This window comes from Triturus cristatus, chromosome 7 (assembly GCF_964204655.1).
Source record: "Triturus cristatus chromosome 7, aTriCri1.1, whole genome shotgun sequence".
Classification (NCBI taxonomy): Eukaryota; Metazoa; Chordata; class Amphibia; order Caudata; family Salamandridae; genus Triturus; species Triturus cristatus.
Window position 1 is genome coordinate 139,847,881 of NC_140590.1, and position 27,045 is coordinate 139,874,925.

General features: G+C 46.3%; 2 long non-coding RNA genes across 2 annotated transcripts in view; both read right to left on the minus strand.

Moving 5' to 3' along the window:
- The window catches only part of LOC146809049 (uncharacterized), a 106,191-nt gene extending 87,360 nt beyond the window's left edge, over window positions 1-18,831 (minus strand). Inside the window, exon 1 of the long non-coding RNA XR_014965519.1 lies at window positions 18,757-18,831. This is a non-coding gene — a long non-coding RNA (uncharacterized LOC146809049). The remainder of the gene's footprint in view (window positions 1-18,756) is intronic.
- A 1,283-nt stretch (window positions 18,832-20,114) lies between these two features.
- Window positions 20,115-27,045, minus strand: part of LOC146809050 (uncharacterized) — a 213,697-nt gene continuing 206,766 nt past the window's right edge. Inside the window, exons 3-4 of the long non-coding RNA XR_014966313.1 lie at window positions 24,279-24,426; window positions 20,115-20,827 (exon numbers count right to left, since the gene is read on the minus strand). This is a non-coding gene — a long non-coding RNA (uncharacterized LOC146809050). The remainder of the gene's footprint in view (window positions 20,828-24,278; window positions 24,427-27,045) is intronic.

Consider the following 27,045-nt stretch of genomic DNA (forward strand, 5'->3'; position numbering starts at 1 on the left):
AGACCGGTCAGTTTCCCCCCTCGTTCCGTGAGGCACTACTCACATTACTTCTAAAGCCAGACAAACCCCAAGAGCTACAAGACTCATATTGTCCCCTTTCACTAATTAATACGGACAACAAAATCTTTGCCAAACTCCTCGCCTCCCGCCTTCTTCCCCTCATGCCGCTCATTGCTCGTCCGGACCAGTCCAAATTAATTCCTGGCCGCGCGACATCTCATAACCTCCAGACTATATTCTCCGTCCTTCATCAATGTAGGAGAGTAGGGTCTGCTATCCTATGGTCACCCCAAATTTTTGCTTTTTGCTTCACTGGTTTTTGACATATTGAGGCTGTGGGCCTGCTAATCAGACTCCCAGCCTGCTGTTCTCTCTACTAAATTAAAACCATGCAGGTGCATAACCAATTGGAAGTGGATCACCCTGTCAGCCCCTGTACCAGTGTACACTAGGTACCCAGGGCATTGGTGTATCTAAGGCCTGCCAGGGGCTGAAGCATGTATTATGCCACCCCAGCATAATAAATGGCCTAACAAATTTGACACAACTGGCTGATCACTCAGCTGGGGTAAGTTGGTGTAACCACCTCTTACTTAGGTGTAGTATACCTATACCTAACCTTAAATGGGACACCTGGTAACCTATAAGTCACTCCTATGGCAGGCCTTAACAATCCTGAAGGCAGAGTGCTTGGTTCCATGTGAGATGGTGCTCTGGCACGAGCTGAGCCTGTCTGCAGTGGTCGGAACAACTTCCTTCTACTGTTTCCAGATATCGTCATACCATATACTCTTAAGTGCATTATGAACCTCGCGGTTAAATGCTATCTTTGGTTTGGCTTTATCAAAACATGTCGAGTAAGGTGTCATACGAATTGGAATACTAACCCCTCGCCAATTCTGGCGACGGGGTTAGCATTCCACCCTTCTAGAGGGACACGACATGTACAGTACCTGAAACCCGGGTAAAATCAGACATAGCCTCAGCTCCACAAAATGGATGCTGCCACCACAGACACAAGTCTGCCCTCCTGCTGCTGGGAGTCCTTCCAGCTTGGGAGGTGTGGACAAAGGGTTTCCTGCCAGGGGAGGTGCGTGCACCACCTCAGACAGGATTTTGTGTATTGGTCAGGTAGGGCTTGAAAGAATATCACATAAAGAGGGGGGGACCAGGAGCGTAATTAGAAAATAGGTCCAGTACCCGTGCTCCCTCAGACTCACATGTATATTTTGAGAGGGTAACTGTTCCTAAAGCCAAAATAAGGTAGACTGTGGAGAAATTCCCCACACTCCATCCTACCAACCACATCTTGAGAGCACACACAGTCTACCTTATTTTGGCTTTAGGAACAGTTACCCTCTCAAAATATACAGGGCTTGAAAGAAACCAGACATGCCTGAGGCTCACAAGGAGCCTCGGTGCATATGCCAGTTCAATCCGGTCCTGGGGCACACCAGTCTCGGGCCTGGGGCGAGCTGGACAAAGGATTGGGGGTGTAACCACCCCCCTTCCTGGTCCCACCCTTAGGGAGGGACCTAGCAGGTAGTCCGGCCCCTAGAATCCGCTTAAAGGTAGGAGCTGTGTCCTAAGACTTCAGACATCCGGGAATCAACTTGAAACTAAGAAGAAGACGGGAACTTCGACGCTCTGCCGCACAGAGGACTGAAGCCAATCTCCCCTGTGGTCAGGGAGTGACCACCTTGCTAACGCAAGCACCATCCAGCGAATCAACGTCTGCTTTGCCGCCGCCTCCCGCCGGAGCCCGAGCCCAGAGACCGACAAGACCTAGACCTCCAGACCTCTCACCGCCCGATCCACAGTCCCTGAGAAGAGGAGACCCGTGGAGGCACCGAGACACGTGGAGCCAGCCATCTTGAAAAGACCACGACAAGCTGCAAGCGCAACAACCGAGGCTCCCTCCAAGTTGTGCTTTGGGATCTGAGAAGCCCAACACCCGAGCAGCATCTGCACCAAAGGTGAGCCCTCCAGCATCTCCACGATCTGCGTGGGGCCCTTCTGCATTTTGCCACTCGACACGCCTAACCGGTTGCTGGCCCGCTGGCTAGTGGAGCAACCAGACACTGCTGGTCTGGTTGCTCCAGACTGGCCCTTGCTCCCCTCCAAAGGAGCAATCCCTCTGACCTTGCTGGTCAGAACCATCAGCTTATTTCGTTTTCCACAACAATTGCTTTTGCCAAGGCTTGTTGGCTTCGATCAAGTCGCCGACACCGCCGACAGCGAGAGCCTGCATGGGACAGCTCGTGAACCGACTCCTGGATGTCGTCGACCTTCAGGGACCACGTGGCTGTAGAGACAAGCTGCACCTTTCTTCCTGTTTGCACCCGACATCGCCTGGTACCTACCTGGTGCCACGCTGGTCACTGGCTAGTGACTGTGAACACTGTCCCCTCTGCTTACAGGTCTTCTACAACTCCGATCCACTCCTGGATCCACCGCATCCCTTCCGGACCGACCGCCTGCAGCATCTTTGTCCACAGGCTCCATTGAACAGATAGAAGAAACCCGACGCACTTCGACACCTACGCACCTGCTTCCTGTGGGTGAGGTAAAGCTGGCACTCCGGTGCCCAAGTGTAGAGTATCATCTCTAGTGTCTGTGTTTCCAATCTTGAGTTCATAGTCCCTCCGGAAGATCCTCTTTGCAGTAACTTTGTACTTTTTACGCACCCATTGAAAACCTATGGGAGCTCGCGTGTGACTATTTGCTCTGCACACGCAACCCGTGGACCTCCTGGTCACTAACTGAAGTTAGCTCCTTGTAGGCCCAGCGATTCTAGAGGCCCTAGGCCTTTTCCCTTTTCTGTTCGTGGTACTTATACCACTATTTTAGTATATGGTTTGAGCGGCCACCAGGGCCTATCCATATAAAGTGCAACTTCTGTGTATTCTACTGTAATCTTGTTTGACGATTTGTGCTCCTGTGCTCATAAAGAGACTAGGGGTTACTTTGAGAAATAAATACATATATATTTTGAATATATATCTGTGTGGTGTCCTTTCATTGGTATAAAAGGGGGTTACATTTGGTAAAACAGCTTGCTTAACACGTTTCACGAGTTTAGCCTCAAAGACTGCTTAGCCTACGCTACCACTAGGGCAGCTAGTCCGAAAAGGTTGACTTACAACCACACCATAAGGGTTGCTTGGCATGGTACAAGGTGGTCACTTTAACTAGTGAACATCATATACCAGGCCAACTTCTCACATTGGTAAGCAGCGGTTGGATTTGAGCTTGCTGTGTTTTACCATTGTAATCTCTTGGTTACCAATTGAAAGATCACATAGGTACCTATAGGTACATATAAAACAAGATTAGATATACTTAAGTTCTACTGAACTTAGTTGTTGTAGAGCAAAGGGAGTAGCACACCCTGACTACAACTACTAGATAGGTTTAGTAGGTAAACCCAAGTGTAGGTAGATTGCAACACATCCACCCACACTTAAGAGCAATGGCTGGGGCAGATGGGTCCAATGTACCCATCTCTGTTGAGAGTGACCCCCAGAGGGCACCATCCATCTTTGCTACCCTAAATCAAAATGAGCTCAGGCAGTTGGCAAATATCAGGGGCCTTAAACAGCCCAAGAATCCTACTTCTGCTGAACTCAGAGAGCTTTTGCAGGCTGATGAAGATCAGAAAGCTCTCAGGAAAGCCTCCCAGTTAGGCCCCTTAGGGACAGGAACAGGAGACCCCCCTTCTGAAGATGCTACTGAGGTACCCCTTTCCAATGGTCCTCCCTTAGAGGAGAATCATACTACAGAGGAAGAAAGTGGTGGGGATACAGAAGGTAGTGAGGATGAAGGGAGAACTAGCCCAGTGCCAAGTGTTATACATGGCCCAGCTAACTTAAGGCTATTGGGGACTGACAATGGGATCACCCCATTGGATCTCCCCAGTGGACTTAACCAGGGGTCTGGGAGGCAAAGGAATGACTCAGGTGAATCTAATGCTTCTCATACCTCTAGAGGCTCTCAAGGTCACTCCAGGAGAAGGATGACCACCCCTCAGAGGAGGGAGCATGAGGCCAGAATGCAGGAAGCCCAGCTGAGGATCAGGAAACAGGAGCTAGAAGTAGCCCTGATGGAGGAGAAACTGAACAAGGCTAGGCAACCTAGAGAGAGTGGGTCTATACCCACTGGTGGCAGCATTGTCCCTAAGGACAAAGATAGGGTCTTTGATAATAGGAACCTGTCCAAGGTTGTGCCCCCATACAAAAGTGGGGATGACATCCACAAATGGATGACTGCTCTTGAGAGAGCCTGCAAAGTGCAGCAGGTTCCTGAAGACCAGTGGGCAGCAATCTTATGGCTCTCCTTTGAGGGGAGAGGCAGAGATAGACTCCTCACTGTTAGAGAATAGGATGTCAGAAATTACAGTCCTGAAGAGTGTCCTAGTTGATGGGTTAGGCTTAACCACTGAACAGTACAGGTTAATGTTCAGAGACACCCAAAAGACACAGACTCAGGACTGGTCTGAATATGTCGAATGTGCCACTAAGGCTTTGGAGGGTTGGTTGCTGGGAAGTAAGGTATCTGATTTTACAGGATTGTATAATTTGATGATGAGAGAACAGATTTTAAATAACTGTCAAAACCAGCAACTGCATCAACACTTGGTTGACTCTGATCTGACCTCTCCCCAAGAATTGGGAAAGAAGGCAGACAAATGGGTCAGAACCAGGGTTAAGCAAAAGAACCAGAACCAGGGCCAAGGGGGTGATCAGAAGAAAACAGACCAAAAGGGTGGAGATCAGAAATCTAAAGACCAGAAGTCTTCAACAGGGCCCCAAACTAGTACTAAAGAGGGTAGGTCCCAGCCTAAAGGGAAGAAGAAAGAAGGTCAGAAGAAACCCTGGTGCAACTCTTGCAAAAATACAACTCACTGGACTAGTGATTGTAAAAAGGGTGGAGCCCCCAACACTGTTGCCCCTAAGGCACCTGCTCCCAGTACTACTGTTAGCAGTGTTGGTCCCCAGGCAAAGGGTGTAGTGGGAATCACTATGGGAACTGAAGGAGATTCTGACTTAGACAGAACCCTGACACAGGCAGTCCTGATCTGTGATGGGGACATTGATTTGTCCCTGACTGTGAGCCCCAGTAACCTGGGCAAGTACAGACAGACTCCTTTAATTAATGAAAAAGTGGCTCAAGCCTACAGGGACAAGTGTGCCAGTGTCACTATGGTGACACCAGGCTTTGTGGGTCCTGGACAGTACATACCAGGTGAGAACTACCTGGTGACCAATGCCAGCAATGCCACTACTTCACATAGTGTGGCAGTTGTTAACTTCTCATGGGGAGGGGTAACTGGCCTCAAGAGGGTTGTGGTTAGTGCAGACCTCCCAGTAGAATGTTTGTTGGGCAATGACCTAGAGAGTTCTCTATGGTCAGAAGTGGAGTACAGGACACATGCAGAGATGTTAGGTATATCACCACATGTCCTTTCTGTGACCAGGTCACAGGCCAAAAAGGGCCTTACTGAACCACAGGTCTTGGATCCTGGAACAATGGACCAAGCACCTACCAAGAAGAAGAACAGGAGGGTCAAGGCTGTGCCTTCCCCCCTGCCTCAGAGTGATGATCAACCTTCCCAGGAAGCTGATCTAGAGAACCCTGAAGGAACTGTCCCTGAAGAGCTTGAACCTGATCAGGTTGAGTTTCTGGGGACAGGGGGACCTTCCAGGGCTGACTTGAGGCAGGCTCAGTTATCCTGTCCCTCTCTTGAACCCCTCAGACAGCTGGCTGCTGCTGAGGCTGCTGGGAATGCTCAAGGTACCCATAAAGTGTATTGGGATGATGGGCTCCTTTATTCAGAGGCTAGAGACCCCAAGCCTGGTGCAACCAGGAGGTTGGTTATACCTCTGAAATTTAGGGGCTTCCTTCTTACCTTGGCCCATGATATTCCTTTAGCAGGACACTTAGGCCAGAACAAGACTTGGGACAGGTTTGTCCCTCACTTTCACTGGCCTCACATGAATGAAGATACCAAGGAGTTTTGTCGCTCCTGTGTGACCCGCCAAGCCAGTGGCAAGTCAGGTGGCACAACAAAGGCCCCCCTAATACCACTACCTGTGGTGGGGGTCCCCTTTGAAAGAGTGGGAATAGACATAGTGGGTCCCATGGATCCTCCCACTGCATCTGGGCACAGATTTATACTGGTGGTAGTGGATCATGCCACCAGGTATCCAGAGGCAATTCCCCTTAGGACCACTACAGCACCTGTTGTGGCCAGGGCCCTGCTGGGAGTATTCTCCAGAGTGGGGTTTCCTAAGGAGGTAGTATCTGACAGAGGTACCAACTTCATGTCAGGATACTTGACAGCTATGTGGAAGGAATGTGGTGTCAACTACAAGTTCACCACTCCTTATCACCCACAATGCAATGGGCTTGTTGAGAGATTCAACAAGACCCTAAAGGGTATGATCAAAGGATTACCTGAAAAGCTCAGGCGAAGATGGGACATCCTTCTACCCTGCCTTCTGTTTGCTTACAGAGAGGTCCCACAAAAAGGAGTTGGCTACAGCCCCTTTGAATTGTTGTTTGGGCACCCTGTAAGAGGCCCACTGTGTTTAGTGAGGGAAGGATGGGAGTTACCTCTCAAAAAGCCTAAACAAGACATAGTGGACTATGTACTTGGGCTCTGCTCCAGGATGGCTGAGTATATGGAGAAGGCATCCAAAAACCTTGAGGCAAGCCAGGCCTTACAGAAAGCTTGGCATGACCAAAAGGCTGTCTTGGTTGAGTTTCAGCCAGGACAGAAGGTATGGGTGTTGGAGCCAGTGGCCCCAGCAGCACTCCAAGACAAATGGTCTGGACCCCATACAATCCTGGAAAAGAAGGGAGAGGTTACCTACTTGGTAGACCTAGGAACTCCCAGGAGTCCCCACAGGGTACTCCATGTTAACAGGTTAAAAGCATATGTTGACAGGGCAGACATGGGCTTGCTCATGGCTACAGATGAGGGACAGGAGGAAGAGAGTGACCCTCTCCCCGACCTGTTGTCTCAGAACCCTGAAGATGGCTCAGTTGAAGGAGTGACCCTTGGAGGCAACCTCACTGCCCATCAGCAGACTGAATGTAGACAAGTTCTACAATCATTTCAACATCTGTTTTCCCTAATACCTAGCCAAACTGACTGGTGTACCCATGTGGTGGACACTGGTGACAGTCTGCCTGTAAAGAACAAGCTTTACAGACAACCTGACCACGTCGGGGACTGTATAAAGGCTGAGGTACATAAAATGCTGGAATTAGGTGTCATTGAACCCTCAGAGAGCCCCTGGGCTAGCCCAGTGGTTCTGGTCCCCAAACCTCACACCAAAGATGGCAAGAGAGAGATGAGGTTCTGTGTGGACTACAGGGGTCTCAATGCTGTCACCAGGACAGATGCACACCCTATTCCAAGGGCAGATGAGCTCATAGACAAACTAGCTTCTGCTAAGTTTTTGAGCACATTTGACTTAACAGCTGGCTATTGGCAAATCAGATTAGCTGAGGAGTCTAAGGCCAAAACAGCATTCTCAACCCCAGGTGGGCATTATCAATTTGTGGTGATGCCCTTTGGTCTGAAGAATGCACCTGCCACCTTCCAAAGGCTGGTGAACCAAGTCCTTACTGGGTTGGATGACTTTTGTGCAGCATATCTTGATGACATTGCTGTCTTTAGCTCCACCTGGGAGGATCACCTGATCCACCTGAAGAAGGATCTTGAGGCTCTGCAAAGGGCAGGCCTCACTATCAAGGCTACTAAGTGCCAGATAGGGCAGAGTAAGGTTGTGTATTTGGGCCACCTTGTAGGTGGAGGCCAAGTTCAACCACTGGAGAGTAAGATACAATCCATCAAGGACTGGTCCCCTCCAACCACCCAGACTCAAGTTCGAGCTTTCTTGGGCTTGACTGGGTACTACAGGAAGTTTGTTAAGAACTATGGGTCCATTGTGACTCCTCTTAATGATCTGACATCCAAGAAGATGCCCAAAAAGGTTCAGTGGACAGTAAGCTGTCAAAAGGCATTTGATGACCGGAAGGAGGCCATGTGCTCTGCACCTATCCTGAAAAGTCCTGACTACTCCAAAGAGTTTATTGTCCAAACAGATGCTTCTGAGTTGGGCGTGGGAGCTGTGCTGTCACAACTTAATGTAGATGGTCAAGACCAACGCATTGCTTTTATTAGCAGAAGGTTGACCCCCAGAGAGAAGAATTGGTCAGCTATTGAGAGGGAGGCCTTTGCTGTGGTGTGGGCCCTGAAGAAGCTGAGGCCATACTTGTTTGGCACTCACTTCAAGATTCAGACCGACCATAAGCCCCTCTTGTGGCTAAATCAGATGAAGGGTGAAAACCCCAAACTGCTTAGGTGGTCCATTTCCCTACAGGGTAGGGACTTTACAGTGGAGCACCGGCCAGGTACTGACCATGGGAATGCAGATGGTCTCTCCAGGTACTTCCACTTAGGACATGAAGACGAGACTGGTCAAGGCTAGTTTAATGTCCCTGCGTTTGGGGGGGGGGGTTGTGTAGGAGAGTAGGGTCTGCTATCCTATGGTCACCCCAAATTTTTGCTTTTTGCTTCACTGGTTTTTGACATATTGAGGCTGTGGGCCTGCTAATCAGACCCCCAGCCTGCTGTTCTCTCTACTAAATTAAAACTATGCACCCTAGGTGCATAACCAATTGGAAGTGGATCACCCTGTCAGCCCCTGTACCAGTGTACACTAGGTACCCAGGGCATTGGTGTATCTAAGGCCTGCCAGGGGCTGAAGCATGTATTATGCCACCCCAGGCTTGGCCTAACAAATTTGACACAACTGGCTGATCACTCAGCTGGGGTAAGTTGGTGTAACCACCTCTTACTTAGGTGTAGTATACCTATACCTAACCTTAAATGGGACACCTGGTAACCTATAAGTCACTCCTATGGCAGGCCTTAACAATCCTGAAGGCAGAGTGCTTGGTTCCATGTGAGATGATGCTCTGGCACGAGCTGAGCCTGTCTGCAGTGGTCGGAACAACTTCCTTCTACTGTTTCCAGATATCGTCATACCATATACTCTTAAGTGCATTATGAACCTCGCGGTTAAATGCTATCTTTGGTTTGGCTTTATCAAAACATGTTGAGTAAGGTGTCATACGAATTGGAATACTAACCCCTCGCCAATTCTGGCGACGGGGTTAGAATTCCACCCTTCTAGAGGGACACGACATGTACAGTACCTGAAACCCGGGTAAAATCAGACATAGCCTCAGCTCCACAAAATGGATGCTGCCACCACAGACACAAGTCTGCCCTCCTGCTGCTGGGAGTCCTTCCAGCTTGGGAGGTGTGGACAAAGGGTTTCCTGCCAGGGGAGGTGCGTGCACCACCCCAGACAGGATTTTGTGTATTGGTCAGGTAGGGCTTGAAAGAAACCAGACATGCCTGAGGCTCACAAGGAGCCTCGGTGCATATGCCAGTTCAATCCGGTCCTGGGGCACACCAGTCCCGGGCCTGGGGCGAGCTGGACAAAGGATTGGGGGTGTAACCACCCCCCTTCCTGGTCCCACCCTTAGGGAGGGACCTAATAGGTAGTCCGGCCCCTAGAATCCGCTTAAAGGTAGGAGCTGTGTCCTAAGACTTCAGACATCCTGGAATCAACTTGAAACTAAGAAGAAGACGGGAACTTCGACGCTCTGCCGCACAGAGGACTGAAGCCAATCTCCCCTGTGGTCAGGGAGTGACCACCTTGCTAACGCAAGCACCATCCAGCGAATCAACGTCTGCTTTGCCGCCGCCTCCCGCCGGAGCCCGAGCCCAGAGACCAACAAGACCTAGACCTCCAGACCTCTCACCGCCCGATCCACAGTCCCTGAGAAGAGGAGACCCGTGGAGGCACCGAGACACGTGGAGCCAGCCATCTTGAAAAGACCACGACAAGCTGCAAGCGCAACAACCGAGGCTCCCTCCAAGTTGTGCTTTTGGATCTGAGAAGCCCAACACCCGAGCAGCATCTGCACCAAAGGTGAGCCCTCCAGCATCTCCACGATCTGCGTGGGGCCCTTCTGCATTTTGCCACTTGACGCGCCTAACCGGTTGCTGGCCCGCTGGCTAGTGGCCATCTTGGCGATGAACTTCAAGAAACACACCGCTGGTCTGGTTGCTCCAGACTGGCCCTTGCTCCCCTCCAAAGGAGCAATCCCTCTGACATTGCTGGTCAGAACCATCAGCGTATTTCGTTTTCCACAACAATTGCTTTTGCCAAGGCTTGTTTGCTTCGATCAAGTCGCCGACACCGCCGACAGCGAGAGCCTGCGTGGGACAGCTCGTGAACTGACTCCTGGACGTCGTCGACCTTCAGGGACCACGTGGCTGCAGACACAAGCTGCACCTTTCTTCCTGTTTGCACCCGACATCGCCTGGTACCTACCTGGTGCCACGCTGGTCACTGGCTAGTGACTGTGAACACTGTCCCCTCTGCTTACAGGTCTTCTACAACTCCGATCCACTCCTGGATCCACCGCATCCCTTCCGGACCGACCGCCTGCAGCATCTTTGTCCACAGGCTCCATTGAACAGATAGAAGAAACCCGACGCACTTCGACACCGACGCACCCGCTTCCTGTGGGTGAGGTAAAGCTGGCACTCCGGTGCCCAAGTGTAGAATATCATCTCTAGTGTCTGTGTTTCCAATCTTGAGTTCATAGTCCCTCCGGAAGATCCTCTTTGCAGTAACTTTGTACTTTTTACGCACCCATTGAAAACCTATGGGAGCTCGCGTGTGACTATTTGCTCTGCACACGCAACCCGTGGACCTCCTGGTCACTAACTGAAGTTAGCTCCTTGTAGGCCCAGCGATTCTAGAGGCCCTAGGCCTTTTCCCTTTTCTGTTCGTGGTACTTATACCACTATTTTAGTATATGGTTTGAGCGGCCACCAGGGCCTATCCATATAAAGTGCAACTTCTGTGTATTCTACTGTAATCTTGTGTGACGATTTGTGCTCCTGTGCTCATAAAGAGACTAGGGGTTACTTTGAGAAATAAATACATATATATTTTGAATATATATCTGTGTGGTGTCCTTTCATTGGTATAAAAGGGGGTTACATTTGGTAAAACAGCTTGCTTAACACGTTTCACGAGTTTAGCCTCAAAGACTGCTTAGCCTACGCTACCACTAGGGCAGCTAGTCCGAAAAGGTTGACTTACAACCACACCATAAGGGTTGCTTGGCATGGTACAAGGTGGTCACTTTAACTAGTGAACATCATATACCAGGCCAACTTCTCACAATCAAATTAACACCAAGCTTCCGGTAGTGGCCACCCTGCTTGACGCTACCAAAGCCTTCGATACCCTTGAGTGGCCCTTTCTCTTTTATCTCCTCCCTCGCTTGGGCTTTAGCCCGGACTTTATACGCAAAATACTACTTCTCTACACCCTTCTCACTGCCCACCTCCGGATTAACGGTCAAATATCTGAACCTATCCCCATCGAGAGAGGTACCAGGCAGAGGTGTCCGCTATCACCCATGCTCTTTGCCATCGCAATGGAACCCCTTGCTGCTAGACTTCGTCAGCACCACACCCAGAGAGGTCTCGGTTTCGCGGCTCGCGCTCTTGTCGTCTCCATGTATGCGGACGATGTAACTCTCTATGGCCGTAATCCTCAGGAGAACCTCAGCCCGCTGGTTTGTGAGGTGATATGGTTTGGGGGCTACTCTGGCATCCAGCTTAACTGAACTAAGTCTGTGCTTTTCCCCCTCACTTATGCCACGGTGCCCTTTCCTCCGGACTACCCCTTTGTGTGGGTGTCAGGCCCGACAAGATACTTAGGCATCTGGCTGAGCAGGGACACAGACAAACTTTGGAGAGCTAACTTTGGCCGTGCAGTGGACTGTTTTGAGTCCAAGATTCCCCTCTGGCACCGGTTGCCTTTGTCTCTGGCTGGTCGCATAGCCATCGCAAAGTTTTTATATTTATTTTTCAATATTCCTATTCCCTTCACTGCCCACTTTTTCCGCAAAGTCCGCTCATTGCTCATCACTCTGGTCTGGGCCGGTCGACAGCCCAGAATTGCATATAATATCCTGACCCTTCCGATGTCGCGTGGCGGTCTTGGTGCCCCCGATTTTAAACTTTATGCCCTAGCGCCCAGGCCAGTTTTCTCCATTTTTGGCTTAACCCTACTCCTTTTCAGCCGCCTGTTGCGGTGGAAGCCAACCTTGCCGCCCCATAGCCGCTCACGACCACCTTGTTTCTCCCAGCAAAACTTCCACGTACTGAGATTGACACGGTGGAGACCCTTCGCTGGGCCTGGGATGGGCTCCCCAAACTCTCCGGCTCAGACATGCTCTCCGCGAATGCCATGCCTATTGCTCATCATCCGGCTTTTCCCCCCCTTCAGTCATCTGGGATGGTTAAACATTTAACCCGCTTAGGGCTTACCACAGTATTGGACCTCTACCCTGGGGACGCATTCTTCTCACTTGCTGCCGACTCCGGCTCCATGGACAAACTGCTCTACTATCAACCCAGGGCTATCTGCAGAGAGCTTCACCCGTCATTTCCCCAGCCTCCTTCCGCGATGGCCACTCTCGACTTCCTTTACATGTCCTCTTCCCCCCGGAAACTAATCACTAAGATTTACGCCCTTACACTTGCAGCATCCCCCATTTCCACTGACCGGGTGTGTGTGGCGTGGGGTAAGGACCTGGGTGTCGAAATCTCTCAAGTAGACTGGCTTTATTGTTGCAATAAGATCAAACGCCTATCTCCAAATTACCGCCTGCACCTCATTCACTATAAGTATTTACATAGGCTTTACCGGACACCTGCTCAGTTGCACAAGATGGGACTTATCTCCAATGATAGATGTCTGTGATGTTCTGCTCCTGCGGCAGACTTCTCCCACCTCGCTTGGCTGTGCCCTAAGATCTCCGCATATTGGCGCGAGGTTTGTGCCGCTATTTCTGAGATCACCTTGATGCTGGTCCAGCCTGACCCTCTGCTTTGCCTCTTAGGCTTCGTTAAATTTTGCCCAGATGCCACGCGCTGCTTGACTTCAATGCTCCTAGTCCTTGCCCGGCGTAGGGTCTCCATGTGCTGGGGTTGCAGGCTTGTACCTACGGTTGACACCTGGCTTGAGGATGCTTCGCGCTGTCAGACACTCCTGTCAGAATTCTGAGACCTAATGCCAGCCAAATCCCGCACACTTGACATATGGGGTCCACTTGTGTCCTACCTCTTAAATCACAACTTTCAGTGCCCTGCGACCTCCCCCGCGCTCCTCGCCGGTGCTCCGCCCGCGGCAGCCGACGGTGATGGTCAATGAGTTGCTGGCTTCCCGCTCATTCTCCCTTCTGCTCCACTAGCCTTTCTCCCACACTCGATGTGCCTCTTCCTATGGCTCATTCTACTCCCCCAGTGCTACCACAACATCTCTCCCGTGTATCGATTTCAGGTGCTATGTGTATGATGTAACCTCTGCTGCAATATACTGTATGCTTGTATATAATGTCTTGATAAGGTGCAATCTTGTAACCTTGCTGTGCAACTTTGTTCAATAAAGGTTTTTGAAAAATACAAAAAAATGTTGAATCAGTTTGTGACTTTCAATAATTTCAAGATAGAGGGTATCCATCTAATAGGAGATATGTTGCTAGAAAGGAATTAGTTGATCACGTTAGATCTCAAGGGGGCTTATTTTACCATCCCTATTCATCCAGAGAGTCAAAGACTATTGCAGTTCACATGGAAAGTTCCATTTTATAAGTTCAATGTTTACCATTCGATCTTTCTTTAGCCCCATGGTGTTTTATTAAGATGTTGAGGCTAGTGGTAGGTTATTTGGGAGTCAGAGGTGTAAGACTCATCATATCTCTGGATGATATATTAATAATGAACCAGAGCAAGGAAGAGTTGAAGGACCTTTTGACATAGATAAAAGGTCTTTTGGAATCTCTCGGCTTCATTGTCAATGCAGACAAATAAGTATTTACTCCAGGTCAGATCATGTAGTTTTTAGGTTTTGTGGTAGACACATTAAAGAGTCAATTGCAGCTACCACTGAGGAAAAATAGGAGGAGAGATACGGACAGTGTTGAGAAAAGGGGTGATAGTTTTAATAGATTTGGCATGCGTGATAGGACTTCTCTCAGCGTCAATTCAGGCAGTATTTCTGAGTCCCTTGCATTACAGGGCTCTGCAAAGGTGAAATAAAGCAGCCTTTGCATGAGGTTTATAGTATGGGGACAGTGTGGTATTGTCTATGGAAGCAAAGAAGGAGTTAAGTTTGTGGTTAGAAAATTTGAAAGCATGAAATGGACGTGGGATTTTTCGGATTCAACTACATTTTGTATTTTAAATATGTAGGGGAGTGACTTGCTGAAAACAAGGGACAGGTAGTTTTTGGAGCCCCTTAGAGAAGAAAGACCATATCAGTTGTCTGGAGATGAAATCAGGGCTTTTTGCACTGCACAGTTTCAAGCAAAGTGTCCTCTGTCTTGATGAAGATGAACAATATAATGGCTGTGACTTATATCAACAAGCTAGGAGGGTGCAATTCAAAAAGGTTGTCAGAGTTAGCACACGAAATGTGGGAATTCTGCCTAGAGCACACGATTGTCTTGAGAGCAGAGTATTTTCTGGGTATGCACAATGTGTTGGCAGACTGGTATTCAAGAAACCAGATGGATTTCAGTGATTGGAAACTGGATGTTTCTTTCTTCAAGAGAATCCAAGACCTTCTGTGTCCTCTAGAGTTAGACCTGTTCGCATCCAGATTGACCAATCAGCTAGTCAATTATGTCAGTGGGAGATTGGATCCAGGGTCTATGGCAGTGGATGTGCTTATGCAGTGTTTGTCAGGAAATAGAGCGCATGCCTTCCCTCCTTTCTCGAAGATTCAGCGAGTACTGTTACAATGCAGGAGGCAGAGGTGTTGGATAGTTTTAATGACACTTTTTTTGAAGATTCAGTCATGGTTCTCCATGGTTTTGGAGTTGGCAATGTACAGACTTTTTGATAAAGTGCAAGAGGGGATTGCTAAGAGGCATAAAAGGGAACTAGCATTCGGTAGTTCTTTCTGGTTTGCTCAACCTTCTAGTTTGGAACATCTCAGGGTTCCAGGAAGAACCACAAAACTATCGGAAGAAGCTTCAGGTTTGCTTGATAAATCCTGGGCAACAGGAACAAAAAACACATATAGAGGACCATGGAGAGTATGGTTACTATGGATCTTGTAGAGGGACTCGGATCCCTTGGAAGCAGATGGGGTAGAAATAGATAATTGTTTTGCAGATCTAATTGATAAAGGTTTGGCTTACAACACTGTTAATTGCTACCGTTCAGCAGTTGCAGCAGGACACTATTTAATTAATGGGGTGTGCGTGGGCAGAACCCCTTGATCTATAGAGTGATGAAAGGGATTATGTTGAAGAGAAGTTCAAACCTGAGATATCAGTCTCTGTGAGACATAGATTTAGTGTTAAAGCTCTTTCAGAATCGGTCCAACAATAAGTATTTAGGCACAAGAGAGTTGTCTTGGAAGGTAACAACCTTGTTATTTTTAATATCTTTCCATAGGGTAGCAGATGTAGGAGCTTTGGAAGTAACAAGTAGGCATTACCAACCGATGGGAGTTTTGTTCAAAATTTTGAAAAGGACAAAAACTATGTCTGATTCTATCTTTTATCCAAGTTTGGATGATTTGCCCAAGTTATGTGTGGTAAGATGTGTGAAGTGCAGTCATTTGAACAAATGCTGTGTTTGACATGCCGCTGTGCTAGGCTTATCTTCCATCCTGCAGAAAATGATTGCCAATCCTACTTCAGGACGATTCTCTGTTTCAGCTATCCAGGTATGGGGGCTCAGGCTAACCTAAGAGATCATGCAGAGGGTGCCTCCACTTCCCAGTGTGGTAGGTGATTTTGGCAACCTCGAAAATGACACACTGATCCCTAGGGTATTGTGGAAATAGATCTTACCCCTTTCATTGTTTATCTATGCATGCTCTGGGTAAAAACAACACAAGATATGAATGAAGGTTTCAATACAGATGAGCGCTGACTAAGTAAGTTTGCAATTCAAAATCTAATGAGTGATGGTGTGTAGAAAGAGCAGCAAGACCGAAGCACTTTAAAAAATTACATTTGAATGTGTCAGATCGAAACTAAAAAATATTCCTCACAGTAGTCCTCTGTTTGTCTTCCTATCTTTAAATATAGATTGTCAACATTGTCACAAGTAAAAACCATCAATGGAAAACAAGGCAACAATGAAGCCGGGCTACGCCTAAAAGCACCGTGTGCACTGACAGAGTAAGCTTGCATTGAAAATCCAACATACAATACAAAGCAAAAACTTTCAGTAATAAATGTTTCTTAACCAGACTGGAATTCATAAACCTATAAAAGCACACTCTGAGTGATCGCATGTATCAAATATGCTGCAAACTTCGGTCAGGAAACGCCCGCAATTAGAGAAGTTGTACGGAATACTTCGGTAAGTTACACAATTAACTTATGCCAGTTTTGCGAAATGCATGGGAAAATAATAATTACTCTTATCATGAGCTTCTGTTTTCTATTTTCAATAGTTCTTCTTTCAACCATACTGGACAAAGAGAGAATATACACCAAAAAGAGAGGCAACTTTATACCAATAGGGAGAGACATTAGGTGGTCTATCTGCCAAGAATATAATGATTCATACAAATAATTTTTCCATTCAATTTTCTTTCAGTCAAACCGAGTCTTGGCCTAAGGAGACCCCAAAATCACAGGGTTCGAGACTCATTGAACTCAAGTTGTTGGACTTAGTAACTATACAAAGGCAACCCTGAAAGTCAAATTAGTTGCCTGGTCTTGGTTAAAATAATTAGTTGTTACAACCCTCACACATGCTAACATTTCAGGGGTCTGGACAATTGAGACACAACAGCAGACTCCTCCTGTTGAAATTTTAAGACAGGTATAGTGTATTTTATGTGTAAAGTATAATGCTTATGTGTGTAAAAGCGTTGTTTATTTGATTTTTGATTTTTTTGTGAACCAAAAAGCTCATACAACTTTTGGCAATGTTATCCAACATCTATCATTTGATAATGCAAAATGAATTCACACAAATTAGTGTTTAAGCTAATGTGCTCCTAAAAAATGAGGTCAAATTAAATACATTTCTTGATCTGCAAAGAATGAATAACACTGTTGGCTAAATATTTATCCGTCAAGGTTCTTTGTTGTCATTCTACTTTTAGAAGGTTGGCATTTTCCTGCTTTGTGTTTCCAGTCTGCATTAAATCACATGACTGGGTGTAGCTGACACTTAGACTTTGTGAATTCCCTCCAGACAGTCACACAATAGTGGGATTAGATATGCCTCAATGGGGCATCAACAGGCAGGATGGGGGGAGGTGGAGCTAAATGCAGCCCCACTTCCACTTGAATAGGCTGTGTCCTGTCTCCTCACAATAGGTCTAATGACCCTGTATTGTCACTGCAGCCAGCTGAAGCCAGGGTAGGGGAAGTATGGAGGCCCATGCACTTCAAAGAACATTTCCACAATCTTCTCCCACCTTCTAGAAGCAGGGCATCAGTGTCTACAAACAGGACTCTAAAATGTGCTCTTCAGTTCACTAGTGTACCTGCCGAAGGACTTTCAGAGGACTGCTCTGCTGCCTGGAGCCTGACTTGAACACTCAAAGGCCAGCCCTGCTGTTAAGCCCTGCATCTACACATGCACCCAGAACTACCAAAAGTGACTCCAAAGGCTACTTTTCTGGCCTTTTGTTCAGCCCCACGGGGACATAACAGGCTCTCACCATCTTGACCCAGCCTAAGTGAGTTCCCATCCCCCAAGAGGTCCCCATCCACTCCTGGACCCTTGGTTGTTTTGTTAAAGGTGCTCAGACGGTGGCCAAAAAGTACTCTGAGAACCAGCAGGAGACCATGACCAACCTACTCGCCTATCCGTCCGAGCTTCATCGCATTCACTTCACAACTTCTTCCGCTACGTTCTTCTCCACAGTATATAGAACGGTTGGTTCTGTTGGGTTGTACAATTACTGTGTACACTGTATTTACTCAAGATGAAAGGGTGTCTCACAATTCCTTATTTGTGACACACGAAAAAATAATTTGGAAAGGAAGAACACACCAAAAGGAGAAATTCACAAGTAAAGTTAATTAACTCTTATATTTCAAAAAAGTACTTAATAATAACGGGTGTCACAGATACACATGAATTACAACAAGCCAACAAGTGACTAAGGTGGTAAAGTGACATACAATGAATAGTGAAAGAAACGGTACACTATATACATGACAAATGTAAGTGACATAAAGATAAAAAGAGTATTTTTTGAATTTTTGTTTTGTCTTAATTTTTCACATGTAATGCAAGACCCATTCACGAATCAATTTATGGTCAAGAGAACTGTGTGGATATATATGTAATGATAAATGTCGAATTTTCGACCCTGGAAACAGCGCAGATTTGGTGTGTTCGTCAGAATGGGTTTCCTCAGGACTGTGGAAGGGGGGGTGAGTGGACAGCCTATAAAATTAATTTAAGAGGAAATGATCAGGTGTGTTCTATCAAATATGAATTAATGCAAGCAATTAGTAGCCGGAGTATAGCTTACCAAAGCAGAAACTTCAGTCAATTAAATCTGCAAATGGGAGGGGCACTTCTTTTAGTCAAAATATAACTTCCATTTAAAATAACCAAGTTGCTCGGTAGAAGCATCTGGTGTAAACCCTTACCAGAAAGGATAAGGCGTTGATCAAATCCAATCATGTACTCCACTAAATATTCACATTTTGGGGTTCCATTCTGTTAATCAGGAAGCCTCTGAAAGATACATGCAGGGAAAGCACATCAGTTTCACATGTAGAATGTTTAAAAAAAATTTTTTAATGTTGAGCTAAGTTGAGGAGAAACATACCTTTTTGTATGGGAGTGATCGTTTGTTCAGAAGATCTCCGTCAACCAGTGGGGTCTAAAATGTAAATGAGCTATGTATTGGTGTCAAGCGGTTTAATGAAAGACAAAATCCTTCAGAAACAGCCATGGAACTAAAGCGTACTTTTTTACAAGAACACGTCTGACATCCACCAGCCGGTTGGAGTCTCGTGTTAGAGCCCTCACGTAATGATCAAAGTCGACAATGAAGGTCGTCTTACTGTGGAAGTAAGAAAACTATTTCAGAACACAGGGGTAATGTGCGGGCATTATTAATTGCGTGCGCATTTGGTCTGGGCTCTCCCCTTCAAAGGAGCATCGTGCATCCGTCTGTCAGCTTCTGTACATTTGGGTGCGGCCGCGGTGAAAGCAGACAGCTCTTCACTGTATGCTTACGTCATCCCCAGCTGCATTCCGCCGCGTGCACGTCGAGGTGCAGCAGCTCCATTGAGCTGTCCCAGGAAGCTCATTATCATTATCTGACTGACTCGGTGTATTCAATCGTGTCAAATGACTCGGGGACCATTTAACAACGCGTGGCTGTGAAAGTTTGTCTAGTACTAACATGGGCATGCGTTCTGGTATTCACAGTGCACTGTATGCTATTAGTCTAGCACATAAGTTCATGAAGGTGCCATAATTCTTTATGTAATATCGTAGGTATCGGGCAATGAATCACATCGCAGGCCGATGGGGCTTAAAAGGTCGCTTTTATTTAGCAACATACCAAAATAATCATAATGCCAAACAAAGACTTTCAATGCAAAATTACCCCGCCCCTGCCACCCCTCAATGATCCCCCAAGAAAAATCCCCAAACCGATCCCCCAATAAAATTTCCCCCATATTGATCCCCCAAATAAAATTTCCCCCATATCGATCCCCCAATGAAATTTCCCCCATATCGATCCCCCAAGAGATTTTCCTCATGAAGTTTTCCCCCACATAGATCCCCAATTCTCCCCCACCTGGAACCTCTACCCCAGCCCCTTATCTCTGTTTCCCTTCTGTCCTAAACTATTCTGCCTGACCCAACCCTTCCTACCTGCCTCAATCCCGTCCCAATCTGCCACCAGGAAAAAACCCTGCAAAGGTGTTTTTCCTGTCCCACCCCACCGTTCCCCTTTTTAAAAAAAAATTTTTGAATCAGATATTGTGCTAAACGCATTCCCCAAATGATAAACATCACCATTGCAAGAATAACCAGAAATTGTTTAATATGAAATAAATCCCCCAACAAGAAGGAAAGCCGCTTCTGCAAACCTTCAACCCCATGGATGCAATCCCAAAATATAAGATAATTTATCTTTAATATATACAATGTACAATTCATTTGCAATGAACGTTAGATGTACGCCATCCGCTCTGAAAAATTGAAAGTCATCTTTACTGATGTCCTCATGTGCCAACCAAGAAATGTCATTGATGAGACAAAACTGGCGTAGTTCCCTGTTAAATTTACGCCGAGCCCTGTCGATGGCAGAAAACTTCTCAGCGCCTCTCCAAACCCTCCTTGGCACCAGTGCAGTAAAAACAATTTTTGTATTAGGCCATGAAAGCACTATCTTGGCTAAATCAGCTTTCACCTCCAAAAGGAGTCCCAGGCCAGACAACTGTACTAAATCGTTTTCGCCCAAATGAATTAATAACACCTTAGGTAGCGGCTTTGAAGAAGCCAACTCATTTAAACTGGGCAACAGTTGACCCCATTTCATTCCCCTCTTACCAAACCATAAAATGTCCGTATCTTCAAAACTAAAGCCTAAATTTACACCATAGTGGCTCCTGTCTGCTTGTTTGGCTGCCCATCTGACGAAAGAGTGTCCTACAATCCACACATTCGCCATGGAGGTTGATGAAGGTAAGTGGTGACCTAGAAAGAGATACATATTAGCAACAGCGAAATGGATGTTTAACATTCATCAAAATCTCTAACATATTTCAAACAACAATTAGATGACCAACGGCCTAGCCTACGCAGCTGTTGTAAAGAGAAGCCCCTTCTGGCAGCCTCTGAAGCAGCTCCTATACGAAATGAATGCGTACCAAAGTCAAACGGGTTTAACCCTAATGACAACAAAGATTTCCTCAGTACGGCCAAAAGCTGAGAAGCAGTCAGCTGAGAGCCATCCTGGTGTTGAAAAATTCAGCTGCTGTTAGGATAATGAGGAAATTCTTGAAATTTTAACCAGGCAAACCATGGGCAGAGCGGACCGCTAAGTTTCCACAATATCACAGTAGCCCCCTTTCCTCTTTGATCTGTTTTGGATGATTCTAAATAAATTTTCAGTGAATCTGCGAACATAGAGACATTTGAATATCTGAGACCCTGAATAAAAGGTTTACCCAAAAGTTCAGATGCTCTAAAGGCACCAAAAAATAGCCATAACATGCAAAGTATAAAGAGCGCCGCTTCAAACTTGGAAAAGCAAAGTGTAGGCAACGTTGTTATAATCCTTCCCAATAAATTTAGAGATATAGGCTTGCGCTGTACTGTACCACGTTTCTTAACCTTGGACCATCCTGACAAAATCCTTCTACCCAACTCTCCCAAAGACGGGTCATAACCCCAAAAACATTTTCCGTAAAAGGATATTCCTGATAGCTTCCCTGCAATGGTAGCAGCTGTAATGCCCTTATCAATGTTCCTCAACACAAAACGGAGAATGTCATCATTGCGTAGCAAAAGGCCTGTATGATCATTGTTATGACAAGCCGCACCTGACTGTGGAAATTCCGCCCATGCCCTCCTGTATGCTAAGCGTGTGCTGATAGCCAGAGATTGTTCCACCAACATCCTAATCGTCAGTCCGCCAGCAGCCATAGCTCCTGAGGAATTGGAGTCTTTTCTGCATCCGCTGTGGGTGCCAAACTACGGAATCTCCGCCACTGGGAACGAGATAACGCATCAGCTATAGTATTGTCCATTCCAGGAATATGCTTCACTCTAAAAGTTATATTCAACAACAAGCAACTCAGCATGAACTTCTGCAATAACTGAAGCAGGCGTTTGTCCCTTGCTTTCTGACCGCTGACCAGATCGACCACTGTCCTGTTATCGACATGAAAGAGAACAGATTTGTGAGCTAGAAATTTATTTACCCCAAACTGACAGTGCTACTATCAAGGGAAACAATTCAAAAAACACGATTCTGCGCTTCTCACTAATCCAGTGCGGAGGCCACTGTACAGCACACCATTTGCCATCCCAGAAAAGTCCAAAACCGTTAGATCCCGAAGCATCGGAAAATATCTGTATAGACCATAAAAATTGGTCGTCCATGGACCTAATAGGAACACCATTTAAACTGTCCAGGAAAATTAACCAGACCTCAAAGTCTGCTCTCATGTGAAGAGATACTCTGACCCTATGATGAGGTAATGACACACCCGCCATACCAAAACCCAACCTCCTACAGAATGATCTCCCGGCTTTTACTACTCTGCAGGCAAAATTCAAATGACCCAACAACCGTTGCATCTCAAATAGAGTCAGTTTTTGCGCCGCCTTAGCATAACTGAGTAACTGTACAATTTCTCGCACCTTGTCCTGTGGTAACCTAGCTTCCATCTTTTCAGTATCAATTTCTATGCCTAGAAATATTAGACAAGTCTCTGGTCCCTCTGTTTTTTCTGCTGTCAAAGGAACACCTAATTCCTGCATTGCCGATTGGAAAAATTGGAGGGCCTTGCCACATGAACGAGAGCCCTTTTCCCCCACAAAAAGAAAATCATCCAAATAATGCGACACTTGCATGTAGCCAGACCTGAATGAAAAAAGCCATTGTAGGAAGGAACTGAAATCTTCAAAAAGTTGGCAGGAAACTGCACAGCCCATAGGTAACACTTTGTCAACAAAGAATTGACCTTGAAAATGAATACCTAGCAACTCAAAATCTTGAGGATGCACTGGAAGCAATCTGAAAGCTGACTTAATATCACACTTTGCCAACTCCGCTCCTGAGCCGGCCTTTTCAACTAAATCCAGAGCTACGTTCACAGAATAAAACTGCTCTACAGTATCCTCTTTAGCTATAAAATCATTTACTGACAGTCCTTGAGGCCAAGACAAATGTTGAATCATACGGAATTCTACCTCCGTTTTCTTGGGAACCACCCCTAAAGGAGAAACAAAAGGATTGGAAAGGGGCCAGGAAAAGAAGGGGCCGGCTATCCTACCTTCAGCAATTTCAGAGTCTAATTTGTTAGCAATAACTTGAGGAAACTGCTTTTCAGATTTTAAATTTTGCGCAAACCTACGTTGCCTAGGACCTTGATAACCGAGTTTGAAACCTTCCTTAAACCCCCACTCTAACTTTAAAGCTTTCTCCCTGAGAGGGTAAAATTTTAGCCACTTACATAAGTTGAGAATGTCAATTGGCGTAACCGCCTTTGAAAGGAGGCTGGACAGGGACGCCTCTCCCTCTGCCCTGACCTGTATAGAAGCTGGAGTTTTGTTCACTAAAACATTGCAACACGGCATGCTTACCGCCGCACTTTGAACATTCGTGCCTATATTTGCATGGATACTTTTGACAGAAACCCCTGTTGAAATTCCAGCACGCCCCCGTGGTGAAAGCTGCGCTCTTAGCCCATGACCCCACCCCTCCCAGAGTGGGTCTATTAAGAAAGGGCCGTGGGGTAATAGCCAAACCGCTTGCTGTATGTAATGCAGGAGGAGGCCTTTGGGGATACATCCACTGGACCCACAACTCATTATCTACCTCACCCCAGGGTTTTTCTGGAATTAACACTAAACGAGCTCGAAACTCTTCATCATAGTGTAACCATGCGAAGCCCCCAAATTCTGCATGTGCCTTTCTAATAGTATCCAAATATTTTAAAAGAGAGACTGAACGGTCCGGAAACTTTTCACAGTAAACGCTTGCAAAAATCAAAAGGGCAGAGGTCCAGGAATCAATATTAGTGGGAACCCTGGGTCTTCTCGCTAGCTCCCATGCCTCCTCCTTCGAACCCTCTTTAGATAGAAGCTCCCGATGTAGAAGTTTAAAAACATCTACAAACTCCCCGCTCCACATCTTTTCTTTAGTATGTTTAGTTAAATGTGACCCCCAGGGGCATGGACAACCCCATATAAGGCAACCTCTTTAAACCTGTACCTTTGTCTTTGGTATCCTTTTCTTCTTGCGAATTTGAAACAGGTACCTTAGCTGCAACTGTATCTGTTCTAGGGGATACCTGTCCCTGTGAACTCGCAAATTTACAATGACAACAGACCTTATCACCTTTGACTGACTCAGAAACTTCTACTTCCCTACGTTTTTTAACATTAGATAAAGAACAAGCATCACCAACTTGCCCACCTGTTTGAAGGGGCTTGTCCAAAGCTGCACGCTTCCTCGTCTGGATTCCTTCCGAGGCCTTGGAAAAACGCTCTAGCCGCTTCCAGTTCCTCTCGGATTCTTGTGTCTGTAAAAGATCAGCTCGAGAAAACTGAATAACAAGCCCCCCCTGTTTGGAAGGAAAACAGTCATTAGAAAGGTTCTCCTGATGGGGGATTTCACCCTCCTCCAGGTCCGATAATTCGTTATCGACATTGTCATAATAGCTCTGCGCGACACTACTACCTGAAGGCCTAGCCCCATCCCCAACACCACCATCGAAAACCCTCCAGTTCACTGCTTTTTTAAATTGTGGAAGCCTATAATCAGGTAATGAATTTGGAAAAATCTCTTTGACAGCTTTTTCTTGCGTGGAAAAAGGTGAGCAAGACGCATGAAACTTGCTCAATGGCTGCGCTGACAAATTAATGGTATCTGAAAACATAACAGGAGTAAGGAACCGGTCACCAGAAACAGAATTACCAACGGTTGAATATAACATTTTCTTATTAAAAATAGGAATATCGCGTTTTACAAGCGATTTACCAGAAAACATGTTTTCCCCATTGCCAGAATCACAAAACTGTGCTTCACCACTAGATGGCGCCAATTCTTCATTACTAACAGTTTCCACAACTTCAGAAACCTTGGATATCCCTTTAAGAAAAGCAGGTTACCTTGCCCCTCTACCCCTCACTGAGCGTGTGCGAGCCCTCCCCCTGATTTTCACCACAACAGTAGGAGCTGACTGCTGAAAAGAGGTAAAAAGGGGAGCCTCCCTAGTTAATTTCTTCAAAGACTTTGAATTCTCTACTGGAAAAACATCAGGGGAGCTGTCCGATAATGTGCAGCAATAACTGCAGCAGATACACCCTCAGAGGAAGCCCTCTTCCTAAGGGTTAACCCAGTCCAAGCCTGATTCAGGACTCCAGGGGCCAATAAATGCTCCCTCCCTGCCTGGCACAATGTTCTAAGAGCTTCCCTGACTCTCTCCGCAGCTTCAGCCATCGTAAAAGGCTAATTAACAGCCTACCAGAGCCCCAATAATGCCTACCTGCTCCTGGACCACCAACTGCCAATAATTAGAACGCAGCGTTTTGAACGCGCTCGGCCCTGGGCGATTCCAAGCGCCCGAAGCTGCCCGGGGGAGGACATTCTTCGAATGCCACCCCCAAGCCCCCATTGTAAGCCATAATGATGCGGCAATGTGCTATTCATTGTAAGCCATAATGATGCGGCAATGTGCAGTACCCATAATGGCTAAGCATGCGCATGAATTTTGTGAGGCAGCATATAAAAAGCCATTGTCCTTATATTAATATAAACAATAATAAACTCTTGTTTCCACTCCATGAACTGAAAAAGGTTTAGACATTTACATCCATGGGTTATCTGGGGACCAACTACATATAGACATACAAACAGTGATATATTCCACAATTACGTAATGCAGAGCAGCTTATACAGTGTATACCTATGTCAACCCTTATATTAACGTAAATTTTTTTAAAATGTGAGCCATAATGATGTGGCAATGTGCTATTAAACAACGTGCAGTACCCATAATGGCTAAGCATGCACATGAGTTTTCTTATGATAATAAGCAATTGTGTGAGCCAGCATATACAGCCATTGTCCTTATATTAATGTAAACAATAAAAACTGTTGTTTCCATGCCATGAACATAAAAATGATTTAGACATCTAGATCCATGGGTTATCTGGGGACCAACTACATATAAACTTACAGACAGTGATATATTCCACTATTAAGTAATGCAGAGCAGCTTATACAGTTTATACCTATGTCAACCCTTATATTAATGTAAACTATAAACATTTCAGATTGAACGAAAAGATGGAGGCTTACATCGCTTATACATCAAATTTGTTTCTACATATTTACACACATGGGTGGGTTAAAGACCGACTATATGTACATTTCTGAGACGAAGGTGATCTTGTAATTCGTACATTGTACTTCACATGTTCACAGGGGACTGAAGGGGCAGATCTAGGATCATTAGGTGAGCTAGAGTCTAACCATCTGTCTATATGTCTCCTCCTGTTCGTTTAAACCCCGGTTTACCGTGTCAAGGGTATGGATCCACCTACACTCTTTTAGACTTAGGGTTGAGAGTATATTGCCACCCCTAGGGTGTAGGGTGATTTTCTCTAGTGCCCACCGTTCTAGATCATCTGCAGTGTGGCCACTTGTTGAAAAATGGTCAACTACGGGAGCACCCTGTACCTTGCAACGGATCCTGCTGGGATGCTGGAGGATCCTTGTTTTCACCTTTTGGCTAGTCTGGCCCACATAAATTTTCCCACATGGGCATCTTATAGCGTAAATTATGTTACAGCTATTACAGTTGGTGTGTTGGGTTAGGGAATATGTTTTATCATGGTGTTAAAATGATTAGCCTGTCATGGAAAAGTAGCAGTTCTTCTCCGCAGCAGCAAATCCATTTGTGTTCCTTCACAAAATGAGTATTCGACCTTGTGCAACTGTCTTCACCTACAGCCTTCTGCTTGGTCCCACTGGAGATTTTCGACTTCCATCTCGACGGCTATGTCCGAAGGTAAAAATCTTCATACCAACTTCAGTCCACAGCTATCCGACAATGACATTCCTTCCTTGGACAATTCTGCAAGCTTGCCCCGCTACACTTCTACCTTCTCAGAAACTATTTCTTCAAAAAGTTTCTACCTTCGAAGTAACCGTTGCTCAACCCACTTCTTGTATCCGA